This window comes from Giraffa tippelskirchi, chromosome 10 (assembly GCF_054371585.1).
Source record: "Giraffa tippelskirchi isolate mGirTip1 chromosome 10, T2T-mGirTip1v1.2.pri, whole genome shotgun sequence".
In the NCBI taxonomy this organism is placed as follows: domain Eukaryota; kingdom Metazoa; phylum Chordata; class Mammalia; order Artiodactyla; family Giraffidae; genus Giraffa; species Giraffa tippelskirchi.
Window position 1 is genome coordinate 29939545 of NC_137284.1, and position 26721 is coordinate 29966265.

General features: G+C 42.8%; 1 protein-coding gene and 1 pseudogene across 16 annotated transcripts in view; one reads left to right on the plus strand and one right to left on the minus strand.

The window, feature by feature from the left end:
- Positions 1 to 26721, minus strand: part of GAB2 (GRB2 associated binding protein 2) — a 174570-nt gene that overhangs the window by 81224 nt on the left and 66625 nt on the right. For 4 of the 16 annotated variants that reach the window (XM_081537595.1, XM_081537588.1, XM_081537593.1 and 1 more), the window contains exon 2: positions 25301 to 25386. The exons of 8 other annotated variants lie outside the window; for them this stretch is intronic. The gene's annotated coding sequence lies outside the window, so the exon portion shown is untranslated. Of the gene's footprint in view, positions 1 to 5420; positions 5577 to 25300; positions 25387 to 26721 lie in introns of those variants that run through there. 4 more of the 16 variants (XM_081537586.1, XM_081537591.1, XM_081537592.1 and 1 more) reach the window with 3 other exon arrangements.
- On the plus strand, positions 1782 to 2667 carry LOC145523862 (uncharacterized; annotated as a pseudogene).

Here is a 26721-nt window from a genome sequence, read left to right on the forward strand (position 1 = left end):
CATGTGCTTATTATCCCTGTATTTGGCCATAATTCAGTGCAAGAGACCATAGTAGGTAAAAAAGGATCTCCTGATGTCTATGTAGGAGACATAAGTGGCCAGTGGAATCACACACTCTTAAGAAAAGTTAGGTACGGTATCCATATATAAACTCCTAACTTTGAAAAGTTAACTTTCCAACTCAGTCACTAAGGATGCTTAGTGAACACCACCAACTCTCACATGCACCTGTAGTCCTGGATGTACATCCTTGACCCTTTTCCATACATGAAGCTGCAGCTATAACACATGGCACAAGACTCAAGACAAGTGGTGGTTGAATGCTACATGTCCTAAGCCACGGGCCTTCTTGGCTAACTTAGACTTGTCACTATTAATATCTGGGTTTCTATTAATACTCTCCCTTTCCCTGTGAGCTAATTTAAATCTGTTCTGTAAAGCTATTCTTAAACCACACGTTCTGGAGCCTGGGCCTGGTTCCCAACTACAGATCATAACTCTCCATTTTGGCTTTTCTACTTGCAGAAATATTAATAGTAGGAATTTTGCCCCAACTGATTCTCAGAGGAGAGGTGGAGCTCTGTTGGAATTTTGGGAGGGGCAAGTCTTTGTTATGCAGGACTGTCCCATGCCCCTCACACACACACATTTCTACATCCCGGAGGGTGTGGTACTGCCACTGGCTGAAACCCACTGTAACCTGACACCTACCTGTCTCTGCCACCTTGATCCCTGTTGACTTTAGTCTCTTCTCAAGGTAGAACGAGGACTGGGGACGTTCCCCTCTACATCTTGAGAAAAGAAGGTTCTTAGCTTCTCCAGACCTCCCATCTTTGTGGAGAGACAGATTAAGGCTCTGATACAAGATCTCCTGAGGACTGGGTTGCTGAAACCAACTGAAGGTCACTGTTGCTCTACTGAGACAGTTTTAACCAACACAGGTTTTTATTCTCTTCAAGTCACATGAGGGTTGAGGGGCGGGGAGGCTCAGGTAATGGGGTGCATGCTAAGTCGCTTCAGTCATGTCCAACTCTTTGCGACTCCATGGACTGTAGCCCTCCAGGCTCCTCTGTCCATGAGGATTCTCCAGGCAACAATACTGGAGTGGGTTGCCATACCTTCCTCCAATGGATCTTCCTGACCCAGGGATCAAACCCACATCTCTTATGTCTCCTGCATTGGCAGGGGGGTTCTTTACCATCTAGCACCACCTGGGAAGCTCCCAGGAATTGGGGAGTGACTGCTAATGAGTCAATGAGTATGGGACTGAGGGAGAGGAGGTAACCAGACAGAGAATGGTGGGTCCTCAGAGAGGTTCCTACCATAGCTCAATTACAGAAATCAGCTTTGTGCCGTGCTGCAAATGACTAAGAATACTGACTTCCCTCCCAACTCCAGGCTTAGAAACAATTCTTTTTCCATGTCTACAAAGCAGAAGGTTATGCATTAATAAGATGCCCTGAACCCACTGAATGCCATAAGCAAATGAATGCCCCCGGTGTTTAATATAAGCTCTGAGCCAGGCTGTCCCATCGAGGAGGAAGAAAAGGAGGAGGAGGAAAGTGGAAAGGATAGATTATTTCCCTATAGTTCTTTAGTAAGAAAAAACAGAAAGGCCAGCCTCTGCGGTTGAGGGGAGAGGGAGGAGGCTGAGGTGGCAGGAAGATGCTGCACTCTGGGGTAAACTGCAGTTGATGAGGGATCGTTCCTCAGAACCAAGTCAGAAGTGAGTTCAGGCAAGTGCAGCTGCCAGTGCTGCTTTGAACACCTTAGAAGGGAGGATGGATTTCTCAGGAGTGAAAAAGATGAGCTCTCTGGGAGTCAAAGAAAATGGTAACAAGTCGAGCACTAGGCCTCCTCCTCCTACCAAACGCAAAGACTGCTCAGATGAGAAGTCCAAGGATCGCTCTAAAGAAAAAGGGGCCTCCAAAGATGCAAGCGAGAAGGCCGGCAGTGGGGACAGAACTCTTAAGAGGCACAGCGCTGCCAGTGGTAGCGGCAGCACCAGCTCTCCTCCAGCTCCTCTTCAGCACTGAGCCGCTCAGGAAGCTCCAGCACACCCCGTAGCACCAGCAGCTCTGTGGCACCCCGGGTGGCACTCCTTCCCGGTGTAGACAGGACATCAGGAGGCATTCCCGTTCCAAATGGAAACCACCCAAGGGAGATGGAAAGGACAGGAAAAGGGAGCCGTTGCCCTAAAGCCACCAAGGAGCACACTGGGAAGCTGACCAGGAATGCGCCCAGGGATCACGTCGGGATGATCCTCTCCAGCTTCGGGAAAATAAAAATGATTGACATGCCTCCAGAAAGGATGCACCCTCATCTGTCTAAAGGCTATGCCTGTGTGCAGTATGAGAATCCAGATGAAGCCCAGAATCCAGATGAATCCACTGAAGCACACGGATGGAGGACAAATGTGTGGCCAGGAGGATCACTGTCACCGCTGGGCTGGGCCCCTGGCCTCAGCCACCCACCAGGCGATTCAGCCCTGCCAGGAGAATGCAACCACCACCTCCCACGTGGTGCAGCTCACCCTGATGGTGCAGAAGAAGGTCACGGCCCCCTCGGGCATGCAGGTCCCTGTGTGTGGTGGTCCTACCCCCTACCTCGCCGCCACGACAGGAGCCGCTCCAGCTCCGACTCCGCCCCGACAAGCAGGGTTGCTGAAGCTCTGCCGCTGTGACTCACGTCTCACGCGACTCACTTTTGTCACTTTTCCAGCCAAAGGAGGCTCGGTGGGAAAGAAATCCCTCACTTGGGAAGGCTTCAAAGGTGTGGGCAGCAACCAACACATTTCCCCTGGCGGCAGAGTTCCGGCTGCAGAAGGGTTGTTGCTTTGGGGTCCTGCCTATTAAGATGCCCTCTAGTTTTCTGGCTGGCCGGCTCCCACGCATCTGGTGCCCGAGACTCAGCTTAGCAGCAAAGCCAACAGGGATGAGCAGAGGGCTCCAGGTGATGGTTCAGCCCCAGCCTGGGAGTGGGTTTTCCATCCCACAGGTGACCTGGGGCCAATCTGGTGGCCCGGTCAGGCCCTAGCCTGTGGGTCTGGAGGGTCCCTCAGGAAAGAGTGTGCTTTTTATGCAGCTGCCCTTCCAGTTAGCCTGGCCCTGCTCCCCTGCTCGAGCCCTCTCCTGACCTCTAGGATCACATACCCACTGTTATCTGCCCCAAAATGTACATGTGTCTTTTCACGTGTACCCATGTGTGTGCATGCATGCACACATACCCCATGGCTCCCTTTCTCTCTCTGAAAATGGTGAGCGAGTTGACAGCCAGCTCTGTCTGGTCATCACGGAACCTCCTGTTGGGCTGGTATCCATGGTGGTCTCACAGGTTACCTTGGCAGCCTTTTTCACTTTTAATGTAGAGTCAGTACTATAAATTTTCTGTTCTGAGTTTTACAACTTTGTCGCATTTTAGATAATGTTGTGTTTGTACTTTATTGTGTAGAATAAAAAGGCTGTGTTTAATAAACCAAGGATTAGAGTGCAAAAAAACAAGAAAAGAAAATACGGGAAAGGCAAGACGAAGATTGTTTTGTGCTTTCTCCGAGCTGTGGGGTGTTCAGCTTAGGAATAATAACTAAATTCATTTACTCTATGTCAGGCACTGAACTATGCACTTTATTATATGTATTTCATCCTTACAACCATCCTATGAGTAGTTACTATTTCTGATCCCATTTTAAAGATGAATAAACTGGGGTATGAAGCAGCTAAGTAAACTTAAGAATAGATAAAAAGCTACGAAGTGTCAAAGCCAGGATTTCTGACTCTGTCTTCTGGGCCCTTCTTGCTAACTAAGGCTTCTTCTCTTAAACTCAGATCTCAGCTAGAGATGCCTGCAACTTTTTTAGATCTGAAGTATTAAGACTCTTGATGAGGGTGGCAGAAGCTGGAACTTAAAATAAGACATTCTGTGGTGGTTTGGTCTCAAAGTCATGTCCAACTCTTTGCAACCCTATGGACTATAGCCTGCCAGGCTCTTCTGTCCATGGGGATTCTCCAGGCAAGAATACTGGAGTGGGCTGCCATTTCCTTCTCCAGGGAATCTTTCTGACCCAGGACTAGAACCTGGGTCTCCTGCATTGCAATAATACACTGCTCTGTGTTAAATCTGTCTTTTTTGGCTGCGCTGGGTCTTGGTTGCCATGTGCAGGGTCTTCGCTGTGGCATGCCGGCTCTTGAGTTCAGCCTGCAGGATCTTGACTTTTGCAGCACACGAGCTCTTAGTGGTGGCATGCAGGTTCTAGTTCCCTGAACAGGGATCAAACACGGGCTCCCTGCACTGGGAGCACTGAGTGTTCACCACAGACCACCAGGGATGTCTTTATGTTGAATCTTATAATTAGAGAAGCTTTCAGTGGTGATTTGTCAGAAAAACGGGGTTCAGTTCTTAGTCTATCTTTTGTGTAATCCCAGCAAAGTGCCATGACCTCTCAAAGGCGCATGAAGAAAGTATCACCTGCTCTGTTTATCTCACAAAGTTGTAAAGAGAATCAGATGTGTGTAAGCATTAATGTGTCGGCTTTGGGATCACTTTGAAGATTTTTTTTTTTAAGTTCTCCAAATGTTTGGATCAATGCAGCTGCCGGATAAACAAAGTGTTACCCACTACTATAAAGCAGATAGTCCTGAGACCAGATCAGAATCCTGGATTGCTGGGAATATTAATAGCCACTCCTGCTTTCTTTACATGTGAGCCCTAAGGAAAGCACCTGATGTGATTCCTCTCTGACTCAGGTACTTAGGGAATGATTCCCTTTCTCGCCCCTTCCCTGCACCGATCCCTCCCCTACTCCTACCCTGCCGGCTTTGTGCTTTTATCAGTGAATTACAAGGGGCTTGATACTCCAGAGGCTAAGAATAATCCAGGTCGGAACAGAACAAGAACTGTCTGGGATTCCCCCATCTCAGGGTCACTGTGGCTCACAGCACCAGCAGCCTCCCTGTGATTCAGCCCCATCCCCCAAACAGGCTGATTCATTTGTTCAGGGTACACACACCATGGAGTCCTGCCAAATGCAAACAGACCGACTATGGGGCACGCGCCAAGCTATGCTGGGAGCAGGCTCATTACTGCCACAGTCACTACAACAAATAACAACAAAAGCCTCTAGGTACAAATTAGCACACATAATAAACTTAATTCAAGAAACACTGAAGAGACCCTTAGTCGCATTTTAATTCAAACAGCACCATTTATCACACAAGGGCCCGGCGGCCTCTACAAACTGAAAATAAGACGCTGGTACAGACTAGCTTCTACTATGCTTGGTGACCCTACCAATCTAAATTCACTTACTACTACTACTGCTACACACACACACACACACACACACACACACGAACACGCACACACGCACAAACAAATGTGAAAGGAATGCCGGGAAGAGTGCAGAGTAACTGAAAAGAACTCACAGTCTGGAAATTATGAAGGGGGTCTGTGTTCTATTCCAAACTGGATTATTCCTTAGCCTCCGGACTTAGAAGTATCAAGTCCCATGTAATTCGCTCATAAAAGCACAAAGCCAGGAGGGAAGTAAAGGAATCAACATTCACTGAGCGCCTGAGTCAGACAGGACTCACATGAGGAATTTTATATAGGACTCACACGTGAACAGGGGTGGCTATTAATAGTTCCAACAAACGGAGACAAAACCACTGTGATGGGACTTGCAAACCTCTTTTCCAAAGTAATAAATACTCAGTGTGTTTCAACAGGGACAAAACACCAGCTACAGAGACAAATAATAATAGTTAGCTTTTGAGCACCTAAACAATGTGCCAGTATTGTGCTAAACTCTTTACTCATGGGCACTGTCTGATTTTCAATACTCACAACCACCTAGGAAGTACATGATACTGCCTTCAATTTGTGGATGAACGCTTAAAGTGGTTAAGCATCTTGTCTGGTCAGTCACCCAGGTTCAAGTCCCACCTCAATCATCTTCTGCCTGTATGACTTCAGCCAAATCCCTCAGCTTTGCTGGTGGCTCCAGAGGTAAAGAATCCATCTGCCAATGCAGGAGACACAGAAGACGCAGGTTGGATCCCTAGATTGGGAAGATCCCTTGGCGAAGGAAATGGCAACCCATTCCAGTATTCTTGCCTGAGAAATCCCATGGACAGAAGAGCTTTCAGGCTACAGTCCATGGGGTTGCAAAAAATCCAGACACAATTTAGGGACTAAACAACAACAGCAGCAACATCCCAACAGTGAATGGAGATAAGACCAGTCCTCCCTGGCACTCATTGACTGCTGCAAGGACTACATATTACACAGAATAGTGAAGTGTATATAAAAGCATTTCATCTTCTCTTAAGTTGACTGCAGTCAATGGCAGGCAGAAACTATGGCACATGATCTTTTAAAAACCCTGAAAGTAACACATAAAGCATATACTGAATGACTACGCATTCATCATCACTATGAATGAGTAGATGGTATCAATGCAAATATGAATACAATGATTATGCACTCAAGATTACAGATGAACAAAGTCTGTCTGCCTAGTCATCTTTTCAACATATTTACTGAGCACCCACTTCTGTGGCTAGCACTGTGCCACCTGCCATGGAGACACAGGGATGAGTATGAGGCCCTGGAGGAACCCAGCAGTGCACTCAAGGGAGGCTGACCATGGGGAGTAAAGGCGGCAGTGAGAACCAGCACAGCTCGAGTAGGGGTTCATCATGGCAGGAGAGGAGTGACACAAGGGAAACAGGCTGGGGCAGATGGTGGACAAGCTACAAATGAGCCTCTAAAAAGAATTTCAAAAGAATCGGCAAACTGAAGGAGCTACCTTAAGAGAATCAGAGAAGCACAGTCACATGGGGAAGGAAAGAAAAAAAGGGCAGGTGGAGAAATTGTTGTTGTTGTTCTGTCCCTCAGTTGTATCTGACTCTTTGCGACCCACAGACTGCAGCGTGCCAGGCTTCCCTGTCCTTCACCATCTTTTGTAGCTTGCTCAAACTCATGCCCATCGAGTCAGTGATGCCATCCAACCATCTCATCCTCTGTGGCCCCCGTCTCCTCCTGCTCTCAATCTTTCCCAGCATCAAGAGTCTTGTGTGAACTTGAAGCCCACCCCTAAGTTCTGTTTAAGGCTGGTTGCTTATGCAATTTCTTCCCCTCTCACTCCATTTCTGTCTTCTTCTTAGTTTATACTGATAACATAAAAGTCTTCTTCTTCTTCTTTATGCCTTTGGCCTGCCTAGGTTACAAACGGCCCTGATTTTAGAGGGTCTCCAGGCATATTTCAACTTCTGTTTTCTTATCTGTTAGATCTTTATAACATCCCAAGAGTATCATGCACATAAAATGAGGTGTCATGTAACTGTTCAACAAACAGATAACCACATGTAAAAGAATGAAGATGAAACTTTATACGGTATACAAAAATCAACTAAAAATGGATTAAAGACTTAAGTGTAAGACTTAGAATTATAAAACTCTTAGAAGGAAACACACACAGGAAAAGCTCTGTGTCGGATCTGGCAATGATTTCTTGAATATAACACCAAAAGCACAGGTAGCCAAAGGAACAAAACAGGTAAACCGAACTACAAAAAAATTACAAACTTCAGTGACTCACAGGACACAGTCAAAAGGGTGAAAAGACAACCCAGGCTGGGAAAAAGAATATCTGCACATCATATATCTGATAAGGGCTTAATATCTAGAATACGTGAAGAACTGTTATGACTCAACAACAGCAAAAACTACCTCAGTAAAAAAGAGGCAGATGTGAACAGACATTGCTCCAAAGAAGACATACAAATGGCCAATATGCACATGAGAAAATGTTCAACCTCACTAATCATTAGGGAAACACAAATCAAAACCATAGTGAGATACCAACACACGTTCACTAGGATGGTTACCATCAAAAAAAAAAAAGAAGAAGGAAACAACAAGTGAGTCAAGGATGTGAAGGAACTGGAACCCTGTACACTATGGTGGGAATGTGAAGTGGTGCAGCTGCTGTAGAAAACAGTTTGGTGGTTCCTTAAAAACTTAAAAACAGAATTTCCATATGACCCAGCAATTCCACTTCTGGGTATATACCAAAAAAGAATTGAAAACAAGGTCTCAAACGATATTTGTATACCCATGTTCACAGCAGCATTATTCAAAGTAACCAAAAGGTGAGAGCAAACCACTGTCCATCTATGCATGAACGGAGAAACAAAATGCACTATACACATACAACGGAATATTATTCAGCCTAAAAAAGGAAGGAAATTCTGACACATGGATGAACAACATGGATGAACCCTGCAAACTGAAATCGCAAAAAGACAACTCCTGTATAATTTCACAATTCTCACTGAGTTTTGGATTTTTAACCATTAAAAAAAAGAAGAAAAGGATTAAACTATACTACATTTCCTTTCAGCTGTAAAAATATGAACACACTGAAGGCTAAAAAGATTATGAATAGGCTAGCAGAAAGGAAACATTTTTGAGCACTTATTCAGTTCAGTTCAGTCGCTCAGTCGTGTCTGACTCTTTGCGACCCCATGAACTACAGCACGCCAGGCCTCTCTGTCCATCACCAACTCCCGGAGTCTACCCAAACCCATGTCCATCGAGTCAGTGATGCCATCCAACCATCTCATTCTCTGTCGTCCCCTTGTCCTCCCGCCCCCAATCCTTCCCAGCATTAGGGTCTTTTCCAATGAGTCAACTCTTCACATGAGGTGGCCAAAGTATTGGAGTTTCAGCTTCAACATTAGTCCTTCCAATGAACACCCAGGATTGATCTCTTTTAGGATGGATTGACTGGATCTCCTTGCAGTCCGAGGGACTCTCAAGAGTCTTCTCCAACACCACAGTTCAAAAGCATCAATTCTGCGGCACTCAGCTTTCTTCACCGTCCGACTCTCACATCCATACATGACCACTGGAAAAACCATAGCCTTGACTAGACGGACTTTTGTTGGCAAAGTAATGTCTCTGCTTTTAAATATGCTATCTAGGTTGGCCATAACCTTCCTTCCAAGGAGTAAGTGTCTTTTAATTTCATGGCTGCAATCACCATCAGCAGTGATTTTGGAGCCCCAAAAAATAAAGTCTGACACTGTTTCCACTGTTTCCCCATCTACTTCCCATGAAGTGATGGGACCAGATGCCATGATCTTAGTTTTCTGAATGTTGATCTTTAAGCCAACTTTTTCACTCTCCTCTTTCACTTTCACCAAGAGGCTCTTTAGTTCTTCTTCACTTTCTGCCATAAGGGTGGTGTCATCCGCATATCTGAGGTTATTGATATTTCTCCTGGCAATCTTGATTCCAGCTTGTGTTTCTTCCAGCCCAGCGTTTCTCATGATCTACTCTGCATAGAATTTAAATAAGCAGGGTGACAATATACAGCCTTGACGTACTCCTTTTCCTATTTGGAACCAGCACTTATTATGTGCAAAATACTGTGATGGGGCTGAGAGATTCACAAATACAAACCTAGAAAAGGAAGGCGGTAATTTCTGATTTGAGAGAAACAAAGGTAGACATCACCATGTAGATGTAGTTTACAGGCGAGTGTGATTAACTGCTACGGGAAATCCAGGAAAATCCACCAAAGAGGTGATAATTGAGCGGCCTTGATTTTTGAGGAGGCATTTGAGGGATTAGAAAGAGTCAGTTGGGTAGAACAGAGGCAGAGGGACCAATGGGAGTCCTTACAGAGAACAGATGCACTAGCGAGGGCCCAGTCCACAGCAGAGATGGAAGCCAGTCTGGAAAAGAAGTCTGGGACCTGACTGGTAAATACCCAAAAAGTGGGAAAAGGAGTTCGGATTTTATGCTGAAAGCAGTGACAAAGCACTGACAGCTGAAGCTGGAGAGAGACAAGATCGGATATGCATGTCATAGAACCATCACTTTGGCAACAGTGTACAAGAGGGAAGATTCAGGGAAACAGGAAGCTACTGCGGTAGCACAGACAAAACAGGATGAGGGAAGGCAGTGGCAGAAGAGGCAAGAAAGCTCTCTTTGCCTCACGCCGCTGCCACTGACACAGGCAGGAATGGTGCACGCACTTCAGAAGGTTGGCTCTTACACATTATGGACCCTCAACCACATTCCTACTGTCTAAATGGTTTCTGACTATTCGCGAATGTCTCCAGGTCCAGGGCAATCACTCAAAGGGAGGAAACTGGCACAAAAGTTAATCTGTTTCAGCTGCGAGGCTACCCCTTCACCCCCTTCGGACGAGAAATAATGGAAGGCAGCAATGGAAAAGAGCATCTGGCTGCAGTAAAGACCCATCCCTTCCCGTGCTGGAGCTGTTGCCTCATCCCTGGGAATCACGACAATCAAGAATGGAGAATCGTTCTTTTCATCCCTTCTCACAGCATTATCCCTGCGACCTCACCCCCTAACAATGGTGGGGTCTGTGTTATGTTTTCCCTCCACTGCCGCCCCTCCCCACCACGGCACAACGGAGAGGCTGTGCCCCAGGGAGCCGCGAAGTTGTGAGCCTCACAGCCTCTTAACCGTCTTTGAGGGGCAGGACGCTCCTTCAGAAAGGGCTGCCTGAAGGAGCAGATTTAAAAAGACCCATCATTAGCTAGAGGGAATGGGGAAGACTGTCTCCCCTCCCTCTATTACACTAGCAAAAAAGATTTTCATGACGTTTCCCAGTGGTGCTAAGTGTGTGATTAAACAGACACCCCTGTCCATTGCTCAAAGCTATTTGCTGATATGATGTATTTGGAAAACAATTTGGCAGTATTTCAAGAGCCTTAAAAATGCTCATTCCCTTTTGCCCAATAATTCTCCTTTCTGGCAAGTAACTAAGGGTATAATCCAAAAAGAAAGCATGTGTGAAGACACATAGCATCAGAGGCCAAAAAAAGTGGCATAGTTTCTTTTTTTTGAGATTATTTTTTTTCTTCTCATGTCTACCTCTCTGACTTTCCCTTAGGCTTTGTAATGTTGATCTCTGCAAGAGAACCAGATATAATGACAGAAATTGCAACCTCTTACCTGAGTATTCAACTTAAAGTAGACATGCTGTAAGAAAATTTACATGACTAACCAAACTCAGCAATGAGTTAGATTAGAGGCTTTCTATTCATTTTTAAGGCAGGAAATTATTATTAAAAATTCATTTAAGGTAATGAATTCATACATTCAGTATTCTACCATGTACCAGGCACTCTGCCAGGGGCTGAGGGATTGAGTAAACAATACAGACATGGTCCTTGATCTCAGAGCCTGGTGCCTAGCAGAAATGTCAACAAGAAACAAGTGATTATAATAAAGCATGATCAATACTGTGATAAAGGGAAACATGGCGTGCTAGTGGGATGAACAGCAAGAGTGTCTTATCCTTACTGAAGGGATCAGAAAAAGCCAGTGGAAGGAGTTAGGGAATTTGGACTTTATCCTCAGGACCAGAGAAGTATTGTAGTTTCCAAAAGAGGAGAGCTTATGGCTGGATTTTTGTTGTGGAAAGATCACTCTGGTTGCTGTGTGAAAAGCTGGAGAAGAGTAACTATGGTCAAGCACCATGAACTGGGAGGCTATTACAGTCCCAGTGAGGAGTGAGGGTGGCTTGGGCTACCGTGGGGTACTGGAGAGAAAGAGGAGGCAACGCAAAGGAGATATTTAATAGCTAGAATCAACTTCCTATTTATTGCTGGAATGTGAGGGGTGATACAGAAGAATGACTTCTGGACTTCTGGCTTGAGCCAACTGAATGCTGGTTTCCTGGAGCACTAGGAAATTTGGTACTGGGTAGATGATAGTGAGTATAATTTTAGACATTTACACCTGGAAGGTCTTCAAGACATTTTTCTGGCACTGAACTATGTAAGCCAAGGATTCAGCCCTCAAAGTGCATACGTGGGCTGGAAATACAGATTTGGAAGTCATCAACCTATAGGCCTGGTAACTGAGACAATGGGAATGGATATGATCATCCTTGTAACAAGGGTTCATTGAGCTCAGCACAGTACCAACTGCTATGAGACAGGGCAGAGGGGAAAAGTTTCCCCAGATCACTCCTTCCAGGATGCCTTCCCACAATCTTAGACTAATGGAAATACAACTGACCTCTGTTACTGCTTACACTTACCTCTCTATGCTATACCACTCAAGAGGTAAGTCCTGGCTGGTTTATCTTGCCTATAGATTATAAATAAGTTCCTTGGAGGCAGGAACCGCATCTCACATCTCTTTACTTCCAGTCCACAGCAGTGTCTGGAGCAGAGTGTGTTTAGTGTTTGGAAATTGATGTTGAAATAAGGAAATACAGCACAGATTACACTGCATTTCCTCTAACACCGTTTGTTTTATAAACATTACACAGGAGGAGGGAGAAGACTATATATGTCCAAACTTCTGTTTTTGGACAACTTTTCAAAAGTGCTCCACTTGCTGGGAAAAAAAAAAAAAAGATACGTTCTTAAACTGTGAAATTATTTCCACCTCCTGTCAAGTCTTTGGTCACGAGCATATACTAGGTGTCTGCTACTAAGCTCTGGACAGATCTGCAGCAGTCTTCAATGGTACCTGCCTAAGAGAAGCTCTTTTTTGCAATATTCTTGATCCTGAGTGGTGACTTCTTAACACTTATTTATTCATGGTGTTGTGATGGAGGATAGTATAAGAAACACAGAGCTGGTGTCTGCCCACAAGTGTGCCTATAATCTCCAACAGCACAGATTACCAAGGTTTGGATAGAGGATAAAGATAACACATTAAGACTAGGAAAGATTAAACACTGACATTCCATTCAGACAGAAGAATGAGTACATCAGAGCAGAAGAGAGAAAGGAAAAGGGAATGCTAAGGGAGTATGATGGTTAGAAAAAGAGAAGGGCTGGAGGGAAAGCAATGACAAGTTTTTTAGGAGTCTGAAAAAGATAAAAACACAAGCATAGCGGCCTCCACACTGTTAAGGAGAGGGGAATATCTGAGAGGTCACAGAGGGGACAGGCTCTGTGCTAAGTGATTTACACGCAGTCTCTTATTATTGACTGCAATCCTATGAGGTAGGAATCCTTTGTCCCATTTTATGGATAGCGTAACTGAGGCTCAGGGAAGTAGAAGAATTTCATAAAGATCTCATGACACTCAAGTATTTCCAAACCCAAAAGACTGTAAAGCCTCTGGGTAAAATTCTGTAGGGAGGTTGGTCATTTTCACTTATGGTTGTGGCCAGTTAATTCAAACTCATCCATTTTATGTGCTGGATGCTCACTCCAATGTGCTGGAGTCAGCTTCTATCAGCTCACGAAAGCTCATTGTTAAATTTTCAGTAATTCTGCAACTCAGCTGACTTCACCTTAGTAATCTGAAATCAGTTGGTGGGAGTATTTACATCATGGAAACTGGTAAATTCTATAAATCAGGGTATCTTCTTTTTTTTTTTCTTTCTCAGAACCTGCTGTTAAATGTTTATCAGCACACTGCTGCTTGAGAACCTTAGAGACGGAAGGGAATGATTTTTATCTCACTTGCCAAGTCCCATCCAAGTCCTACTTACGGGTTCCAGTTGGACTGTGCTGAGAAGCATTCTGAGACTTCTTTTGTGTTTATCTACCATAAAGAAACTGCTAAAACCGCAGAGATGTTTATCATGGGCAGAGAGGGGGAAGTGGCAGCAGCTGTTCCTTGTACCTTCCACCTCTGGCACAATCTAATGCTTTAAATCTAGAGATGGAGAAACAGAGACCCAGAGAGGGAAGGTCATTTACCCGAAGCCACCTAGTGAACAGGGCAGAGTTGGGGCTAGACGTTCAATAACCCGACGTCTCGTCCAGTGATCTTTCTAGGCCAGCACAGAAAGGGCGATGTTGAGGCACTCTTACTTAGCTAGCATTAATAATACCTAGCACCATTCAGTAACAACGACCACCAAGCAGGAATGCTGCAGAGGGCATATAGGTATACAATGACGGGTAAAACTGAATGAATGAACTGGATCTCTCGGCCCTGAAAGTCTATGATGCTAGGTTTCCAGGAACTCTATCTACCCTCATACACACCTTCTTCCTGACCACAGAAACTACTACCAACCTAAAGTGTGCGATTTCTAAGAATCTTACATGACTTAGCAACACCCTGACAACCACCATACTGTCAGTAGTTGAAAGATATAGAGATTATACTTAGAGGGTGATTTTACCAGAAAACATGAGCTGAATAATGCCATGAATAAAAAAGAAAATCCACAAGTGCTTATTCCTATGACTTCCACTAGTAAATTATTCCTAAAGCATTTTCACTCATTTAAACACTGTTTTTGAAGTAACAATGCTCAAGAATCAACAGGTATAAAATGGCAAATAGAAAAATGTTTTCTTTCACCCTAACCCAGCCATCCTGCTTTCTGCTTAGTAGAGATAATCACTGTTATGAGTTTCTTGTGTTTCAATTCAGAGATATTTTATGCATGCAACAGTGAATATGCATAATATTTCCTTTTTCATACAAATGGCCATATACTATGATTCAGTATCATGACAGATAATGTAACTGAGGCTTTTTTCCCCCCTTAAATTATATCTTGGAGCTCATTCCATATTAGTACCCAAAGAGCTTCTTCATTTACTTTTTATGGAAGATGCTTCCAACTTTGTGAGACAGTCAGGTAAATGTCTTATTTAAAACCATCACAACTTGATGCCAGAGGAGGGCCAGCCAACACAAACACCATTCAAATGAAAAAATTATTTAAGCTCATGTTGATAAATATTTCGGGGCATTTTGTTTCTGCATTTCTTTAGTTTTCTTTGTAAAAATGAAATGATACATCATGGTCACAGGTCAATAAAATAAGAGTAGTAAATGCCACTGAATCAAATTTGTACAGTATTGTTTCTGTGGGTTAAAAAATCTAAATGAAGAGCTAAAAACTAAATTATGGTCATGAAAGTGTTCTGAAGGGCTTCCCTATAGGAGAAGAAATTGTTACTTTAAATTAGCTTTGTCTTATTCCAAAAAAGAGTCAGATTATTTATTTTATTATTTGCCTTTGAGGTGTCTACATTCTGCTCTGAGTTTCCTGAATTGCTTGAGCTTCTCAAGAGTAACAGTTTGTTCATCTTTGTATTCTCGGATGTAGACAGAGACACCAACATAAACAGGGACCTCAGTGATTCTTGTTGAATAGATGAAATGATAGACTAGACAATACTCAAATCACTTGAGAATTCAGTTTGCTACCCTGAAACATGTCCAGAGAAGACATAGTTTTGACCTAGTGAGATGAAGGCTAAGGAGAAACTGAATAGAAATGTATTTGGGCAGAGGACCTTGTCTATTTAACCACAGCCTATGCTCAAGATCATTCCTACTAAGCCCAGATGCAGGTCTCGCTTCAGTCATGTCTGACTCTGTGACCCCATGGACTGTAACCTGCCAGACTCTTTTGTCCATGGGGATTTTCCAGGCAAGAATACTAGAGTGGGTTTCCATGCCCTTCTCCAGGGGATCTTCCCGACCCAGGGACTGAACCCGCATCTCCTACATCTGCTGTGTTGGCAGGCGAGCTTTTCATCACTAGTGCCACTTGGGAAGCTACATCTCCTTTTATTATTCAATACAATTCTATAAGTAGGTACTGAGCATCTGTGCTGGGTCCACAGTGGGGACTCGATACATCTATATCTGGGTCAGTTTTTAATCCCTATATTATCATCACTTCTGTACACACCGGGTGGCTTCCCTGGTGGCTCAGGCGGTAAATTGTCTGCCTACAATGCGGGAGACCTGGGTTCGATCCCCGGGTTGGGAAGATCCTCTGGAGAAGGAAATGGCAACCCACTCCAGTACTCTTGCCTGGAAAATCCCATGGACGGAGGAGCCTGATAGGCTACAGTCCATTGGGTCACAAAGAGTCGGACACGACTGAGCGAATTCACTTTCACTTTTCTGTACACATCTAATTCCCACCACCGACTGAAACTCTAAGGGATCATGATTCAATTACCTTTGTATCTGAATATGGAATGGGATTGCTGGGCATTCGAAGTCTAATATATGACCAGAATAGAGACCCACGTATCTCATGCTGGGAATCAGCAGAGAGGGGTGGGAGCAGGAGAAAGTAAGTGATCCAGGGATGTTTCTTGTGGAAGTAATAATATCAGAGGTGAGTTTTAAAGGATTAAAAAAATATTCCCAAAAGCAAATTCTAGGAGCAAGAGATCAAAGATGGAAGAGAGAAAAAAAAAAATACTCTGAACATAAAGGGGAAGCCATCAACATCAAAATTCATGGAGGTAGCAATACTCATGAAGTGCTCAGGAAACACTTTACTACTGAGTGGTTCTAGAGCCGAGAGAGTCTCGGGAAAAGAAGAGAATGAAACAGTAGGTTAAGTCCCAATCACAAGGGTTCTCAGATCATTTAAGAAATAAAATTGTGGGGCCCCAAATTTTGAGTAGAAAAAATATGATATCAGGAGAAAAATTCAGGATTTAAGAGGAAGACAGAGCTGGGATTATATCCTAAACTCTTAATCAACAGCAGTGAAACTTGGGAGAAGTAATTTAATCCCTTTGACATTTAGTATTTCCTTTATAAGGTGAGTATAATATATACCTTACTAGATTGAAATGAGGAAGAAATGGATGTTAATGAGCTTTATAAACCGGCAAGGGCAACATAATTATTAATTGTTGTTACAATCATAAATTGTGCTTTGGGAAAAAGTCTTATAGCCTTGTTGAAGATTTGTTAGATATGAGAAGAAAGCCTAGAAGTGGAATAGATAGAAAATGGTGGTGGAGCAATCATTTGCTAGTGCAGATGCAGAGAGAAGCCCTGTTCCTTCACCTGTAGACCCAAGGCCCTGACCCTGAGCTCTTCCTGGAGCAAGACCCTCAGGAATGAAAGGATATACATATTAACCTCTAGACATTCATGATTCCAACAGACTGGACAAAATAAATCCTGTGTCAGTGATTTCAATGGGATGACAAAATCAATTTCCTGTTGCAGGGTATTTACTGGTAGCATTGCATCTGTAGTCTTTCCAAACATCAATCCATTAAGCAATCAGCCAAAAACACTAAGTCAGAGGGAGTCTTAAAAAGGACATTAAGTGTAAGATGTTAATAACAGGGGAAACTGTGTATAGGTATGTGGGAACCCTCTGTACTATATTCTCGATTTTTCTACAAATCTAAAACTGAGGAAATAAAAGTCGATTTTTTTAAAGTTCATTACAAGTTCAGAGTTGTTTTCTTCCCCCATAATAGCCCCAAACTGAAAACTGTATCCAGGTATCCATCCATAGGAAAACAGATAAAACTATGGTGCGTGCATGCAATGGAATACTACTAAGCAATAAAACGGAATGGGCTATTAAAATAAACAACAACATGGATGTATTTCAAAAGTATTACGCTGAGTGACAGAAGACATACACAAAAAAGCACATACTGTAAGACTCTATTTACATGAAATTCCAAAATAGGCAACAATAATTTACAGTGGGGGAAAAAAAGATCAGAATGATGGTTGTTTCTGGAGGGTGGGGGTAGGAACTATCCAGAAATGGCATGAGAAAGCTCTCTGGAATGATGGTAATGTTTTATAGATTTATTGGTGCTTGAGTTACTACATAGGTATATGTCTACCAATTCTCAGAGAACAACCACTTAAGATTTGGGCATTTCACTCTGTAAACTTTCAGTTCAGTTCAGTTGCTCAGTCGTGTCCGACTCTTTGCGATCCCATGGACTGCAGCATCCCAGGCTTCCCTGTCCATCACCAACTCCCAGAGCTTACTCAAACTCATGTCCATAGAGTTGGTGATGCCATCCAATCATCTCATTCTCAGTCATCCACTTCTCCTCCTGCCTTCAATCTTTCCCAGCATCAAGGTCTTTTCCAATGAATCAGTTCTTTGCATCAGGTGGCCAAAGTAAACTTTAACATCTTAAAGAAAAATACTGAACAAATCCCGGACTTTGGTTAATCAGTTAATGATATGCATGCTGAAATATTTAGGGAAAAATATAATGATGCCTGCAATTTATTTTAAATGTTTTAAAAAATAAGATAAATAATGGATCGACAAAGGGATTGATAGGTGGATAGATATGTGATACAGCAAGTGTTGTAAAATATTAACAGCGGAATCTGGATGGTGGATATACGGGTATAAACTGTAAAATTCTTTGAACTTTGCTGTATGTTTGAAATTTTTCATTAAAAGTTTTTGGTATAAATAAAGAACATTTTGGGTCTTGTGTCTGGGTTGGGTGATTGAGAGAAAGAGATTATATCTAAGCTTATCAGACCACACTTATAGGCTCCTAAAATTAATAAAAATCCTTTACACTTAACTCTTTACATGAATACACACAGTGTTTCTACATTTATCCTCATTTTATCCCCCAATCTGATTTGTGTATCTCTCATCTGTGTTCCTTGAGAACATATTCATTTTCGCATTTGTCATGATTTTCATCCTGTGTCACCCTATTAGATTATCAAGAACTCCTTAAAAGCAGTGTCCCGTCTTTCTTTTTTGACTTTGTGTTCCCTTTGCCTGGGACAATATCTGACATGTATACAAGGCATTCACCCAACATTTTCCGGTACATCCCATGAGTTACAAGGAGAGCCGACCAGGTCAATCAGTCTCCTTTGAAAGCCAGGTGGAAATATAGAAGATTTCCCATAGAGACATGCATCCAAAACATATTCTATGGAAGTAATTCTGCACTTGGAAGGAATCAACTAGATGGAAAGGGGCCTGTCTGTATTTCCTCTTCTAGCTTTTATCCTGACATATTGCTACCCAAAATACTTTCTAGTTGAAACCAGTGTGGCATATACTGTAGGCTGGCTCACTCTATTGCCATCCCGCTCTCCTTCTAGTTGAAAATAGTGGAAAACTAAAAAATCACTTTACAGACTGCTTGCAGTTAATCTGCCAGTTATGTGCATTCACACAAGACAGGTAAGTTGGAAGTGGGGTGACTGCCACTTGCCTCCTCTTGGCTATTTCTTGTGTCCTCTGGCAAGTAAGTACACAGACATTGATACCAAAGTGTTTATGAAGCTGAGGCATTTTTCAGTTTCCTGAGTGCCATGGGGCAGTTGCAGCAGGAGCTTCTCAAGTGTGACCTCCTAACTGCCAGATCACAGCAATGGAGCAGGGGTAGAGGGTTGGACTGATCACCTCAGTGGTATTCTAGGAGTGGGGAAAGAGTGAGTATCATTTCTGGAGTCCTAGACCAGAACACACAACTTTAGTTCTTGCTAACATTTGGTAAGCATCTAATACCTATGATACTTCCTGTTCAAAGTATCTGGAGTGGTTTCCATTTCTTGCACTGATCCCTGGGTATAAAAATCAAGAAATAAGTTCGAGTTTAAGGGCAGGCCCCTGTGGATGGGAAAGGGGTTGCATTTCAGGGTTTTTCCGAGTACGCATTCAAGTAAGTGTTGAACCCTACTTTGTGCTGAACACTTGGCTAGTGACTGGCCCTCAAGAAACAGTGGTTAGCTTTAGGTAGAAGATCTATGCAATCAAGTGAAAGAAGAGGTCATAGTGATGTATGTTTGAAAGAAGGAAGGAATGGTCAGAATGAGAGGTCAGATGAACTGGGTGGCTTTAAAGGAGAGAGAAAATGCTTATCCTGAGACCTCAAATCAAACACTAACTAAAATGGTTATTAGCATTCTATGCATAGCACAGTCATCTCCATTATCTCCTTTAACACTCCTTTCCCACCATCCACTCCATTTCTGAGGGTTAAAACCCATGGCTGATTCATGTCAATGTATGGTGAAAACCACTACAATATTGTAAAGCAATTAGCCCCCAACTAAAATAAATAAATTAATTATATTTATATATATATAGTTCTAAAAAAAAAAAAATATTTGAGTGTTTCCTACGTGGCAGGAACTCACATACATTTTCTCACTTAAACTCTGGAACACCCTACTGAGTGGGATCTGTTATTAGCTCCCTGACTTGCCTGAGGTCTCACAGTTATTAAAACAGCAGAGCCAGCACTCAAACTCGTATCTTTTGATCCAAATCCTACATTCCTAAGGGATCACAAAGCCAGAATTTCACTTCCTCAGAAGACACAACATGTTTAAAAACTAACACTGTACAAATATGAGGAACTGTTATCCTTGTCACGGAAAACCTCTTCCTCCAAGTTTGAAGTCTTCAAGGTAAGAGGAACAGTGTCCAACTGGTTTGGGCCCTGGAAAGGGACTGAGAGGTCCTAGCCTGGCTTAAATCAGACCGAACCCACAATGGACAAAAGCAGTGAGGGGCAGAGAAGGAAAACCAGTTGCTGCCACTACTGCGTCCTCACTAAGACAGCTCTTCATCTCCTATATCACTGTTTACAGCTCGGAGGACACTATCCGGGCCTAATAAATGAAAGTATCCACTGGGAAGGGGAGAAACACACATGCCCCCTCCACATACAAAGGGACATTTGTGTCGGGCAGTCTCAGAGGCTGACACACACCAAGGGTCTACCCCTCCTCCCCGCACCCCTAGAAACAGGCAAGAAAGGCAGCTCTCTCGTACCCACAATGGGGAGAGGCTGTGGCCGGGATGAGAGCACACACTCTCCAAAACTGCTGACTTGATTCATCCCCAACTGACACAATGTGAAGAGGAAGACTTCAGGAAATGGGCAGATTATGTCCAAGAAAAGATTTCCTGCAAGCAGTTAACGGGAAACTAACATGAAAAGCAAGGACTAAAAATACACAGGCTATTGGAAGCTAACGGTGAGGCCCCAGGCCCCCGCAGTTCTTCAAGAAGTGTCTAAGGAAGCTACTGGCTTGGAACTCTCCCCGCCCACCAGCCTAGAAGACCAACTTGCCACTAGCTTTATTCCCTAGAAAAAGCTCATCAGGCCCCCAGTGAGATTTAAATTTCAATCTAACATTTATCAAATCCTCATTGTATTCTAGGCTCTCTGTTCATATAAGTCATTATTACACAGAAGGCAAGAGCCCTGGAGTCTTAGCCACAGAGCCCAACTCAAATGACGAGCGAAGGGGATAGGTAGTATAAATGATATCCGATGTCCATGTGAATTTTGATTATCAAGGAATAAACCTCACAATGTAAGACTTAGGAAGATTTAAAGGGTTGGAAAACATGCCGGGAGGTAGCTCTGGAATGCAGGAAATCTATTTGTACTTGAAGGCATTTGTAATGACAGATCAAAGCTTGGCTTGAACAGTGAGAAAACTAAAATGCAACTCGGAAGAGACTAAAAATTAGCTATTACTGGGTGCTGTTTGTTTGATTTTTAAGAAAGAACATTTCTGTAGATGTTTAAAGGCAGAGGCAGGCCCATGGAGTTCCATCCGTGCCCTAGGGCCTGAGCAGAAATGTGAAGAGACGGAGTTTGTTTTCAGAGTCTTCTCTTTCCCCTTCTCTTATATTTACTTTCAGAAGCCTAACTTTGCCAACTCTTTATTGAGCCCCAGCATCAGAGTACCCCCTGCAGCACTGAACAACAACAGATCAAGAATCTCAGTTTAAAAGGAAAAACGCATTCTACAAACATCAGTGGGAGGAGGGCAGTGCCGGGCTGCCTGGGACGCTAGCATAACTTTTGAAGGGTGTATCACCCTGCTGCCCCATGAATACACTCCTAACCAAGCAGTTTATAAGTCCTCACACCCAGAACCTTGGGTTCCCAACTGCAAGAGGAAAATCTTATCACCAGTCATCCTTCAAACACGCAAACACATATACTTTCAGGTTTATAATAAATACTCTGAGACCAAAAATCTTTCTGTGTCATATTTTTGTACCCGATGGGAGCCAGATGTGAAGGTACACTGGAAAACAAAACGGCGGTGGTCCTACGTGATTAGTGTCTAGGGAGGCTGGGCAGGGAGAACAGAAAGTTGTTTTTGCCTTTTTTCTTTTTTTTAAACCAGGGATGATGATCTAAGACTTCTTTTGTTGTAAAATCCCCTGGATGCCTTTGTTGTTGCTGCATGTGAGGGCTCTGAGCGCTCCTTCTCTCCTGAATGCTGCTCCCAAATCCTTTGGATTATCTGACACCGCCACTTCCTGCATCTCTGTGCTCTTTTTCAGTCTTATGGGATCCTTTTAAGATCTACAATCCCCCAGGATTTCATCCTCTGCTTCCTCTTTTCTTACTCTCTATACTCCTTGGTAGTTTAGATTCTACTCATTGCAGAGGGTTCTCCTAGACTTACTTTTCCAAACTATACTTAAGGAGCTAATGGGCAGCTATGAGTAGAATTGGCACCTTTACCTCCACTTGATATCTTTTTCCTATTATCTGTATCAGAAGGAAAGGGGAATTATTTAACTGGCACCCCGAATCTCCTAAGCCTTGGTGAACTGCTTTATTATATAAATAGATAATGAGGGTTTTGTGTTTTGTCTCTGTATGTCTGCACATTAAGTTTATTTTATAACTTGGAAATGTATGTACTGCACCCGTCATTTCATTGTGTGTGCGTGTTTGTGTGTGCTCACTTGTGTACGACTCTTCGAGACCCCACAGGCTATAGCTCACAGGCTCCTCTGTCATGGAGTTCTCCAGGCAAGAATACTGGAGTGGGTTGCCATTTCCTACTCGAGGGGATCTTCCTGACCCAGGGATCAAACCCTCATCTCCTGCATCTCCTGTGGTGGCAGGCAGATTCTTTTCTGCTTTGCCACCTAGGAAGCCCATATCTAAATAACAAGCAGCATCAAAGAGTGAAAACTGGACAGGAATTTAAAAATATGGGAAAATCAAATGGCATCATGACAAACATGATGTTAAGAAATTCTTGGTTATTGTATCATCGGAAATAAAGAACAAATTGGATCAGTGACTTAAGTGAAATAAATTAAACTAGACTATGTTAGCGACTACTCTCTGCTTCTAAAATTGGCATCATGATGAAGAGAAGAGAGCCACTGGATTCAGCTGCTCAGAGTCTGGCTGTAACTCCCCTGGCATCATTTCTGAAGACTACGGCACTAGCCAAGGATGATGCTGAGAGAATACTGGACCCAGCAACAGGACCCTCCGATAAGCTTTGTTACTAAACACTCCTGTGAAGCAGTCACTTAATATCTTCAAGTTCCAAGATCCCTTAGCATTCGGTCTCAGCAAGAGATCAGATAATGATTCATACCTCATTGCAGATTTCAGTCAATGGGTTTGATTTCCTTATCCAATACTATTTGCCTCTTAAGTCAACTCTCCAAAAAGTTGTAAGGACAGTGGTGGAGAATACAAAAGTCACCAGAGAAGCAATCCTGCAATGGTTTCCTTTGGTTGCAGTCTGACATATGGCAGTGAGGGGGCTGGGCCCTAACAGAAAGAAAGGGCAAAATTCCTCTTAGCAAAGTCAGAGTCAAGACTTAGTTAAGAAGAGGCTAGGGAGTCATAACATAGTACATTGGGGAGAGATGATATACTTCATCCCCTGACAATTCATACTGCTCTCTTAGGAGGAAAACAGCAAGAAGGTGGAAGCTGGAGAAAATGGTGGAGGTTTGAGCAAAAGAAGATAAAATTCTTATCCACAGAAAAGCATAATTCAAATCATATTTCACCCTTATACTATATCAAATCCAGTTAATGGAGAGAAATAGGAAATGTTCTGTCAATCAAAGAATAGCAATTGAGTTCCTCCCTACATTCCCTTTCCTCCTCCAGAGGATCTTCCAGACCTAGGGATCAAACCCACATCTCCTGCATTGCATCTGATGGCTGAAAGGGAAGCTGTTTACCCCTGAGCCTCCAGGGAATCCCCCCTTCCTACATTCCAGAGGGCACATTCTTTGCAAACTCTGAAATTAAGGAGCTCAAAATCTAGCCAAGAATCCATGTATATTTAAAAAATATAAGTAGCAGATAAACATTGTAAGTCATAAGTAATATCAGGAGTTTAGAGCAGTGAGCAACTGCTGTGCTTCTGGGTAGTCTAGGAAGGCTTTATAAGCAACAAACCTGGAGCTGGGCCAGGTCAATGTCAAGGTTTGAACTATGCTGTCCTTCCTGGTTGACCTTTATTCTTTGGATCAATCATCAAGGAACTTCTAAATATGCAACAACAAAAGCCACCAACAAGCTCCTTACATGAGTAAGTAAAAGTACTTCATAAAATGTAAAATATCGTATCACTTGAATCTTCAGAAGAGTAAGATTATTTGTCACCATCGGCATAATAACAGCATTTAACAGATGCAAACCATTATACAAAGGATGGATAAACAAGGTCCTATGGTAAAGCACCAGAAACTATATTCAATATCCTATGATAAATGATAATGGAAAACAACATGAAAAAGTATATTTATATGTATAACTCAACCACTTTGCTGTACAGCAGAAATTAACCTATACTTAAATCACCTATACGTCAATAAAATGTAAAAAACAAACAGCATTTAATGTTAATTGAATGTTGTGCCAGGCATTATATTATTGACTGGAAAACATAATACCTATTTACAACCTCTGTCTTCCTTTATTATAGTCTAGAAAAGCAGAAGGCTTGCTTTCCTAGCCTTCTTCTAACTGTGGGTATCCATGTGTCACAGTTCGGGACAGTAAGACATAAGCAGATATCTGCTGAGGGCTCCTGAGAAAGCTTTTGATTTTCATGCGACCATAAGGTTGAAAGCCAACACATGATGAATGGCTGAATGGGAAGATATACAGAATAAGCATCCTTGATCACAACGCTGAGTCTCTAAACCAAAGGCAGAAACTTCTTATTCTAGACCTGTAATGTGGTAATGCGATTTAACATTATTAATGAACATGAGCAAACTCTGGGAGACAGTGAGGGACAGGGAAGCCTGGCGTGCTGCAGTCCATGGGGTCATGAAGAGTCAGACACGACTTGGTGACTGAACAACAACGCCACTATTTAAACCCCTATCAGTCAGCTTAATAAACTGAAAATATTCCTGACATACTTACCATATGCTTAGCGAAGGTTATAGAGTAGATAGGTGATAGAAACAAACTTCAAGCCCATGTCTGCCAGACCCAAAGCCCTGACTCTTAACTACTACACTAACAAGGGTGTATGCAGTGTTATGAAAACCTGGGTCTCCCAATGACCAATCCTGTGGCTGTTTCAGTTGGAGGAAACTTTACATTCTGGGTACAACTTAGTGATACATTTGCAAGAACAATGACACTAAGTTCCTTGGCTCTCAGTTTAGGAGAAAAGGGACTCAACTTACTGATTTATACCAGTTATCTTCTCCTGATTCCCTTGTTGACAAGTCTATGACCTTCTTCTTCCACTCTGATTTTCGTTCATGTTTGAATTCCAGAAAAACACTTACCTGCAGAAAATTTTCAGTCCCCTTTCTGTTTTTCTGCACCCATTTGGACTTTGGAGATGGCCACAAATGAATTTTGTCCTTGTTTTCTATACAACAGACAAGTATCATTTCCATAAGCATCTGATAACACTTAAAAATAAACAGCAGACTGTTTCTGGAGCATCACTTATCCCCTTGCAATTGAAACTGGAAGATCATTCAGAAATACCTCAAAAAGCCTAAAACAACACTGAGCTGATGGGGACAGTGATCAGCTGTTGGCAGCTTGTTAGGGTTTTCATGGCTTCACTTGAGAGTGAAATGTACTCTTCCTCTGTGGTTACGACTGGTCATTAACAGGAGGATTAATGGGGCTGCTTCGGCTGTCATGGAAAGCTTAAGACACGTTCTTTATGTGGATCCCTTCTCTGCAAAGCTGATGGGTCACCTCCCTCAGCGAATTAGCTAATTGTCTGAAATCACTCCTCATAGATCAAGAAACACTGTCTGGTGAATGAACTCTGTTCATGCAAAAAGCAAGAGCCTTTTGTTTCCTTTTGAAGACCCTATTCAACTCTAAGGCCCCTTCCATCTACAAAATTCTAAATTCTACAAATGTGAACAACCAGTTCCAATGAATGAATCTTTTTGGCTTTATGACAAATGAATTTTTTTTTTTAAACTATGAGGGCTTTTTTTTTTTTTAAGAAAAAATTGTTTTTTAAATGCAGCTTCCTGACTGTCCCAGGTGTGAAACAGTCAATCAAAACAGCAGCAGTGGTGTTGGGCATCATTGGTTGTTTCCCTCAAAGCTTGTCAGACTAACGTCATCCTGGATGCTTTCTATTCTGCTGACCAAGCAAGGTCTTCCCAGAAAATCTAGACTGACTTCTCAATTCTAATCAAAACAGAGCATCAAATCCTAAAAGTTCAGGGCTATCTGGAAGAGTGGTAGCTGGCTCTCACTACATAAACAAGAGTGAGTGGCCCCCTTTTTTGTGGCTAATACTAGAAACTGGAGACAACTTCCATCTTTGGCCTGCTGGGAGAAGATGGGCTGAGAATCAGTCACCTTGCACTGGGTGGCAAGACACTCTTACTTACACTATTTGCATACTGTCTCTCACTAACTCTTATTTTCTTCTTCCAAATACAGTGTTATTTTACTCAGGTGCCATTCCCCCTAGTACTTAGATCTGTTTCTTCAAAAGCCTAAAATCCCGTAAGTAAAGCACAGAAAAAAGAGAGGGCCCAAATCTCCTGCAACTGAGAATATTGGAAAAACTTTATGGGAGATGTAATGTAAGAGCTAAATTAAGAATGGACAGAATTTTACTAAATATAGATGAGGGGAGGAGTAAAAGAAAGTTCCCCAGGAAAGAGATCATGGAAAGAGTACATATCATGTAACAGATACCATGCTTTCATATAAATTCTTATCT